The sequence below is a fragment of the Phyllostomus hastatus genome, unplaced genomic scaffold, assembly GCF_019186645.2.
Source record: "Phyllostomus hastatus isolate PE091 unplaced genomic scaffold, TTU_PhHast_1.1 phas_scaffold_261, whole genome shotgun sequence".
Classification (NCBI taxonomy): domain Eukaryota; kingdom Metazoa; phylum Chordata; class Mammalia; order Chiroptera; family Phyllostomidae; genus Phyllostomus; species Phyllostomus hastatus.
In genome coordinates, this window is record NW_025334021.1 from 144,829 (window position 1) to 154,204 (window position 9,376).

General features: G+C 46.2%; 1 pseudogene; it reads left to right on the top strand.

Annotated features, from left to right (window-relative positions):
- Window positions 1–856: 856 nt before the first annotated feature.
- LOC123804982 lies at window positions 857–4,046 on the top strand (annotated as a pseudogene).
- The last annotated feature ends 5,330 nt before the right edge of the window (window positions 4,047–9,376 follow it).

A 9,376-nucleotide genomic window follows, 5' to 3' on the forward strand; every position in this document is an offset into this window, starting at 1 on the left:
ACATGGGGAATCAGTAGAAAGGGTCCCTGTCCCCCAGTTCTAATGGGGAGAATTAATTAGAACAAGCAGAAAAAGGCCTATATTAATGTGTCTGCATGTGCAAATACAAATATGTAATTTACAGTGTGAAGTTTCAGATCTATAATTTATGTTAGTGCATGTATTTAGGTTGTATATTAAATATATGTCATTTAATATAACAAACACATTAACATCATCACAAATGCATATGGACATTATACATTTTCCACGAATTACTAAAATTAACATATGTAGATTTTTACATAAATATAGACCAAATATGATACATTAAATGTGTAATTGGTAAAATTGATATATATCACTTATGTCATGATATACATACTTACTTACATTTAAATATAAATATAAAGTATACTTATATAAATATATAAGTATATATTTAAGTAAATAAATAATTATTAATTTAAAACAATTAGGGAAATAAATATTCATTATTTAATAAATAAATAATTAAATAATCCATTTAACCATCTATTTATTATAAATAATTGAATAAATTTAATTATTTATTTATAAACAACCGAATATTTATTATTTAATTATTTATTAAATGCTAGCTAATTATTTATTTGATTATTTTAAATAAATAATTAAGTTTTTAAATTATTTATTTTAAAATACTTATATAATTTAAATTATACCTTTACAAATTAAATCTCATAATTTACATTTACATTTACTACAGTTACACTACAATCACGCAATTTATTGTAAATAAACAGCTTATTATTTTGACACCAGAGACAAAGGGTCAGGGAGGGAGGGAGGGAGGGACCTCCCGAGGGAAACTCCACCCGTGGGTCGAGGGCGCCCTACGTTTTCAGGCAGGTATGTGACACCCCTGGAGAGGCGAGATCGGCTGTCCTCCCGCGCCCTTCCCCAGGTCCCCCGCCAGCTGTCCTCCTTGGGTTCCACTCCACCCTCAGCGACTTCGGGCAGACCAGGGCAACCGGTGCGCAGAGTAAGCTCCTCAGACTTTCCCCCTTTATTACGCTTTGGATTTGGCACAGGAGAAACAGGACCTGGACAACAGTTGGGGCAGGACAGGCTGCTTGTGTTCTCTGAGCGACAGCAACCTGTGTCGCCCCCGCCCCCACCTTGAGGACGACCCCCATGCTGGCGACTTGGTATTTTTAAATCTGGTGGTGCTTCTTCTCTCCGGCCAACCACTCCCTCCCTTTTTGCCCTAGCCAGTCAGCATCAGACCCACCATTTTTCAAACCCTCTTCCTGCCGTCAATCAAGATGGAGCAGTACATTCCTCTCCTGACCAGTTCTAACGGGTCTGGGAGTTAAGGACCTGGGCGACCCACCGAACCTGCTAGCCTGGGGGTGGAGGGACGGGCCCGGAGAAACACCTACCAATACAAAGCCTCCATTGAGTGGGGGCGGGGCTTATCAGAGTTGGAATACTCACCAGACCCAATCAGAGAGGTGTGGGTGTGGCCTGTGGTCTGTCTCCTCAAGTTAGGCAGAGCGGAGAAGTCTGCAAAACAACAGCCTGAGGATTGGGTAAGCACTAAACCAGTTCACGCTGGAGCCCAGCAATGGAAGCGTCTGGGCAGGAGCCTGCTACTTGGCGGGACGCTGAGGGAGACCTAACGCCAGGTAGACGCCGTCTGTCACCATGGCTAAAGGCAATCCCAGCAAGCCGAGGGGCAAGATGTCCTCATATGCCTTCTTCGTGCAGACCTGCCGGAAAGGGCACAAGAAGAAGCACCCGGACTCCTCTGTCAGCTTTTCCGAGTTCTCCAAGAAATGCTTGGAGAGATGGAAGACCATGTCTGCAAAGGAAAAGTCAAAGTTCGAAGATATGGCACAGAGTGACAAAGCTTGCTATGACAGGGAGATGAATTACGTTCCTCCCAAAGGTGATAAGAAAGGAAAGAAGAAAGATCCCAACGTTCCTAAAAGACCTCCGTCTGCCTTCTTCCTGTATTGCTCCGAACATCGCCCAAAGATCAAAAGTGAACACCCTGGTTTATCCATTGGGGATACTGCAAAAAAATTGGGTGAAATGTGGTCTGAATAGTCAGCCAAAGATAAGCAACCGTATGAACAAAAAGCAGTTAAGCTGAAGGAGAAGTATGAAAAGGATATTGCTGCATACCGTACCAAAGGCAAAAGTGAAGTGGGAAAGAAGGGACCTGGAAGTCCAACAGGCTCAGAGAAGAAGAACGAACCAGAAGATGAGGATAAGGAAGAAGAGGAGGAGGAGGAAGAAGAAGAAGAATAAAAGGCTATCCTGTAATGAGCGTGTGGAGTATGTGTGTGCTCAGGAAATTGTTTTGCTAAGAATGTGAATTCAAGTGCAGCTCAAATTAGCTTCAGTATAAAAACTGTACAGATTTTTGTATAGCTGGTAAGATTCTACATAGAGAAAATACTTTTTTCAAAATGCAGGTTGTAGGTTTTTGAGGGGCCTACTACATACAGTTAGGTTTCAAGGCTTTGGATGTTAAATGTTTCTACATATGTAATGGTTTCTTTAATTTCTTGACTTGTGTATGGTAGCACAGCAAACTCATAGGAATTAGTATAAATAGTAAATTTTGGGTTTTTTAGAATGTTGGCATTTTTAATAAAAAATTTTGTAATAAAATTATGTATATTAAAAAATAAACAGCTTATGCAATTACACGTATCATACACACACTGCATACACATGGAATTTAAATCGAGGTGAACGTCACCCAGGTGAGCTCAGGCAGCGGCGTGCAGAACGGCCAGTGGGTCCTGGATCGTGGACGTTACAGGTGCTGAGGGAAGCACTCTCTGGGAGGTGAGGCTCTTTACCTTCCTAAGGGGTAGTGAGGATTCAGCCTCCGGCAGAGGCGGGCCTGCGGTTCCAGCAGAGGGAACTCGGGGCGCTCCCTGGGCCTGGACCAAACCCAGGACCTCAGTCTGACCGCCTGGGACCAGGGTGGTGACACTCATGCGCAGAGGAGGTAGCTGGGACTGGTGAGAGACAGCGCATGCGCCAAGCTCAGACCCTTTCCAGTGCTCTATCTGCTGGCCCGCTGGCTGTGGGGCTTTGGGCAGCAGGAGGACATCTCCTTGGCTTTCTCCTGCTGTGGGAACAAAATACGGTATTGCATCTGCTCCATCCAGTGAGCCTGTCATTAGCTAGGTGTGGCCACTGAGCCTTTGAAAAGTGGCTAGTGCAGTGGAGGGAGTGGCTTTTCCAGTTCTTTAACTTAAATATCAGTGGATTCAATAACACGCGGTTACCACTTTGGACAGAGGATGGTATTTCCATCCCCACAGAAAGTTCCACGAGCACAGCAGCATTGGAGGGAACAGGTGAGAGTCCCAGAGGCAGGGAGACCCCCATGGGTGGGGTCTGGGGACACTCAGAGCTTCCTCTGCCCAGCTCTGGCCTTTGATGCATATCCTCCTGACTCCTTACTCCTAGGACACACGCAGGCAAATTCCCGGGACACTAAGACCAGCAGCAAGTGATGAGGTCAGAAGGCCATGGACCTGGAGTGTGCCTCTTGGGGAAGGGGGAAAGAATGGGGTTGGGCGTCCATCACATTCCATCTCTGCCATTGTCCTGTGTACAGAGGATGTCCTCACACAAGACCCTGGTTTTGTAAAATGGGGTGATGGTTCCCATGTGCAGGACTATGAGGCCTGTGAGACATCATCCATGTGGGTGTGAAAATGCCAAGCCCCCAGTGCAGGCATGGTATGCAGGAGGTGTTCAGTAAATGCACACTGCTGATACCTTGGTTCCATCTCCCATGCTCCCCCAGGCTGGTCAACAGAGCTTCTTTATATTCTTGTCGGGATCTGTGTGGCCCCTCTGCTTTGTCTCCTACTCTTGGCCCTCTTCTTAGTGCACGATCAACGTCAGAAAAAACGTGGTAAGTCTCAGGGTCAGGCTGGTGTCATGTGGGAAGGCATTAGGGGTGCTGGGAAGACAGCCTCCCTCCTAATTCACACCCCTGACTGTCCTCAGGGCCCCCCAGTAGCAAGAATGAGGAACCAAGGCTCTAAGAGAGGGGAGACCCGCCTGGGGATGACCATGCACCCCCTCTTCCAGTTCTCTGCCTCCAGGTGCCCCCTGATGCTCGTCTGTTCTTTCTCCTCAGGCTCAGCCCGACAGATAACATCACAGAGAGCCCAGCAGGTAAAGGGACAAGGAGAGGGGACCTCTTGGGAGAAGGGAAATGGGCATTCAGTGCCATTCTGGAAGCAGTGGAGGTGGGAGGGTATCTGGGAACAGTATAGGATCTAGAGGAGGAGGGTATGAAATCTGACCCTGTGAGTTTTCAGGCATGTTTGATTTCAAAGGTCCACTCCCAAGAGCTGACCACTGTTCTCTCCCCTCCAGATGTGACCACCACAGTGGATGCACTTCCTGAGGAAAATGGAGACATGCACAGCCCAGTGAGTCGTTGTATTTGCTATTGATTTCTGGGTAACAGAGCATCTGCACTTTAGCAGGTTCACAAAATCGTCCCAGCATCCTGGGTGAGGATTTGCAAGCAGATAGAATGTGCTGGGTGGTGCTGGCTCAGGGACTCTCATGAGATTGCTGTGCAGATGACCAGGGCTGTGTCCAGCTGAAGGCTTGACTGGGGCTGCATGGTCCACGTGTACGGTGGCAACCCCGCAGGGCTGGGGGTGGGGGGCCTCAGTTCCTCTGTGGGCAGGTGGGCTTCTCCATGGCAGCTGACCTCCCCAGAGGGTGGGATCCCAGAGTCGCTGGGCCGAAGCCACAATGTCTTTTGTGGTCCCTCCTTGGAGGGAGCCTCACTTGTGCCATGTTCTGTGGGTCACACAGACTCTGTCGGACTCTGTGTGGGAGGAGGCCACACAATGGAGATTCTGGAGGTGGCATCACAGGGGCCGCATGGAAGCTAGCTGTCCCGTCTTTCCTTCCCACAACCCCCACCCCTCAGCCTCGGCCACACTAACTTAGTCTGGGTCTGTCCCTCAGAGCCCTGCTGCAGGAGACCCCCAGGAGGTGACATATGCCCAGCTGGACCAGTGGGCCCTCACATGGAGAGCAGCTCACACTGAGTCCCCACAACCCACAGAGCCCACAGCTGAGTCCAGCATGTATGCAGCCCTCCCCAGACACTGACTTCAGGACCACCTGGCCTCTGCACCTTGAGACACTGGACGCCACTCCTGCAGAGACTGGTAGCAGCCACTTGGAGGACCTCCCTATTAAACTATCTCCGTCCTGAAAGTCATCAACACATTTCTGCTGGAGGGAAGACCTGGACTTTGGGGTCCTGTACTGAACAAGCAGGAGGTTCACTAACCAGGAGGTCCCTCCTACAACCCACCAGCTTGGTGAAGCACAGATGTAACTCTTATTTCCAGAGACCCAGCTACTGGCACCTGGCTGTTTCCAGAGACCCATCTAATGTTGTCCAGCAGTTTCCAGAGACCCATGTAATGCTGTCCATCAGTTTCAGAGAGCCATCCAGTGTCCCACAGTTTCCAGAGACCCAGCTGATGTTGCCCAGCTGTTTTCACCAGACACAGTTTATGGGTCAAACTGGCTGCCCTATTGAGTTAAAAGGAGTCCATACCCTGAGAACCGCCAAGGGGCACCAGCGTCTCATTTAGATTAATTTAGCTTTTTTTTTTAATTGGAAAAAGAAGAAAGTTGCATGCCTGTTAAAGGCTTGTATTAAAAATGTTATTCCATATTAAAAGAATATTTTAAAAGTTCAACCAAAAATCAGCCAGGTCTTTTAAATATGCTATTGCTACTTTAGTTCTATTAATCATTAGTATATTCAAACCCTCCATAGTACCTGGAGTCTTTCCTCTGTCTTGATTTTTAAAAACTAGGCACTGAAATACTCACTAAGTGCCCCAAGGTCACTACCTCTGACCACAGGAAAGGAAAGCTTCTCACTAGCAAGGAAGTCCTGGCTCAGAGAGGGTGGGTGTCCACCCTTCCCCCTCAATTTTAAACTGTGCTGATCTTTCCTGTGCCATTTCTACTCAGGGGTGATTTTACTCCATAAATTTGCTGTCTAATTCTCCATTTTTATCTTTATTTTCTTGGGGTTCCATTATGGATTGAATTTCTGTCTTTTCATCTCTGTTACTTTTGATCTGTTTGTGCATTAGCCTGGGTTTTCCAGTGACACAGAACCAGTGGGTTCTGGTATGTATGTTACCTAGAGACACAGGAGAGAAAGGATGGATTCAGTACAGGAACAGGCTTTCAGGTCACAGAACCTGCAAGTCCCACCAGCTGCAGTCTGCACATGGTGGAGCCACAGGAGAGCTGGTGCTTATAATTCTGACCAGAGATGCCAGGTTTCCTGCAGCACACTGAAACACCAACTGCTGTGGCCACACCACCCTGAATCCTCAGGTTCACGACTTGGATTCTTACCCAGGGCAGAGCCCATGGTCTGAGCTTCCTGTTTCTTGGAGGTGCTGGGTTACTGGGGTTGGGGAACATGGGGCACTGGGCAGGTGAGGTGGAGGCCCAGGCTCATAATGTACATCAGCCTTGGTGCCAGGAAGGAGGAGGAACTCCCAGGAGGAACCTGATGCTCTTCTTCTTCAGCATCAGTACCACAGAATTGAGTGCCCCCTGGGCTGAGCTCATGTCTGGGGAGAGCTGTAAGTCTGTGCCCTTGGAGAGGCTGAGCCCCATCCCATCCAGGAGGATGTGACAGCAGGCCTTGCAGACACCTGCTCCTCTCTTTCTGACCTCACCTGGCTGAACCAAGACAATGAGGAAGTCCCTTCCCAATGACCCTATCTCTCCCTGGGAGACCGCCTGCCTGGTGCTGCAGCCCAGCAGCCCCTTTCTGGTCTGTGACCCTGAGAAGTCTCAGGTCTTTCCCTTCAGGTCCTGATTCTCCCCTTCTTGGGGCTGGGCCCTCCCCTGTGAGGTCATAATCATGCGACTTTCTGTTCTGAGGGACAGAGGCTAGCAGTCTACCTTCTCTAAACACAATGCCTGTTATCTGTGCCATAAATGACCTAGAGATGCCCATAGCATCCAGTTAGAACTCCAGCCCCCAGACCTATCTGGTTCTCTGGAAACACAACCTTCCATGAAGCTCCTCTTACCAAACTTTGGACAAAACAACAGTCTGTGTAGTCCATTTGTATCTGTAGACTTAGGGGCTTTTAGTTCAGAGAGAACTGAGCCAACTGGGAGGCAGGTGAGTGCTGAGCACAGCCCAGGGTCACAGACACACAGGGACACAGAGACAAAGGCATGGTGACTGAGCAGGGTGCCACCTGCCCTGGAGAGCATGGGGAGGGTAGACTGAGTACCCTTTCACTGTGCCAAGTTCCTCTCTGTGCCCCCCCACCCCCCAGTCATCACATGAAAGTCTCAAGAGAGCTGTATGGTTCTCCTTCTGCACTTGGGAAACCGAAGTGTTTGCATAAGTGTGTTGCTGGGGACTGTCAGCCTGTGGAACCCGAAGCCAGGACAATAAGTCTCCCTGCTTATGCTGTCCATGTATTTCTCTCTGTATCTAAGTATCTATCTATGTACCTAAGTCTTTATGTATCTATGTTACTATGTATCAAAGTGTCTATGTGTCTATCTATGTAACCATTGGTCTATGTATGCATCTATGTAACTTTCAACCTATATATTTATGTATTCATGTATCTATACGAATATCTATGTATCAAAGTGTGTGTGTGTATATATATATGGTACATATGTATCCATGTACCTAACATTTTTCTGTCTACCTATCATTTACTTATCTATCCATCTACCTGTCCTCTACTTCTCTACCTATCCACTCATCCCCTCTATCTACGTGTTTATCTATCATCTATGTATCTACTCTTTACCTCTATCATTTATCATTTCTTTGTATCTCCTTAACACCTATCTTTTTTAAATTTATTTTTTAATTTTAGTCATTGTTCCAGTAGAGTTTCCTGCCTTTTGTTCCCATTCCAGCCCACCCATCTATCCCTCTCCACCTACCTCCCACTTCCACCCCTCCTAGTTTTTACCCATGTGTCCTTTATATTTGTTCCAGTAAACCCTTCCCATTCTCCCCTGAAATTCCCTCTTCTCTCCCCTCGGGTCACTGTCAACCTGACCTCTATTTCAGTGACTTTGACTATATTTTGCTTGTTTGTTTGTTTTGTTGTTTAGGTTCCTGTTAAAGGTGAGATCATATGGTATTTATCTTTCTCTGCATGGTTTATTTTGCTTACCATAATGCTTTTTAGTTCCATCCATGCTGTTGCAAAGGATAGAAGCTCCTTCTTTCTTTCTGCTTCATAGAATTCCATTGTGTAAATGTACCATAGCTTTTTGATGCATTCATTTACTGATGGGCACCTAGGCTGCTTCCAGCACTTAGCTATTGTAAATTGAGCTGCTATGAACACTGGGGTGCAATGGTTCTTTTGGATTGGTGTTTCAGGGTTCTTAGGATTTAGTCTCAGCAGTGGAATTGCTGATTCAAAAGGAAGTTCCATTTTTAGTTTTCTGAGGAAGTTCCATACTGTTTTCCACAGTGGTTGTACCAGTCTGCAGTCCCTCCAATAGCACAATATGGTCCCCTTTTCTCCACAACCTCTCCAACACTTATTGTTTGTTGTTTTGTTTATGATGGCCATTCTGACTGGTGTGAAGTAGTATTTCATTGTGGTTATAATTTTCATCTCTCTCATAGCTAGTGATATTGAACATCTTTTCATGTGTCTCTGGATCCTGTGTATGTCCTCCTTGGAGAAGTGTCTGTTGAAGTCCTTTGTCCATTTTTTAATTGGGTTGCTTGATTTCTTTGAGTGGAGTCATGTAAGTTCTTTATATATTTTGGAGATCAAACCCTTGTCTGAGGTATCATTGGCAAATATGTTTTCCATACAGTTGGTTCTCTTTTTATTTTAATATTGTTGTCTTTAGTTTTGCAGAAGCTTTTTATTTTGATGAGATCCCATTTGTTTATTCTTTCCTTTATGTCCCGTGCTCTAGGGGACATGTCCGTAAAAATGTTTCTGGGTGAAATATCTGAGATTTTCCTACCTATGTTCTCCTCTAGGACTCTAATGGTGTCAAGGCTTATATTTAAGTCTTCTATCCACCTTCAATTTATTTTTGTGTAAGGTGTAAGTTGATGCTTGAGTCCATACACCTATCTTTTATTTATATCTCTATCTTTATCCACCTGTGATGCAGTTAATACCATTGGTCTTTAGATTGACATGGGTTCAGCCTGGTTATGAAATATCTCAGTAGGAAAACCTTTCAGAAACCAAAACTTCTCTGGACCCAAGGAGGGGATGTTAGAGTTGGGCCTGGGGTAATCCAGATTGCTTCCTTGAGACCACGGAAATAAGCTCACAGCATGGACCCTGCA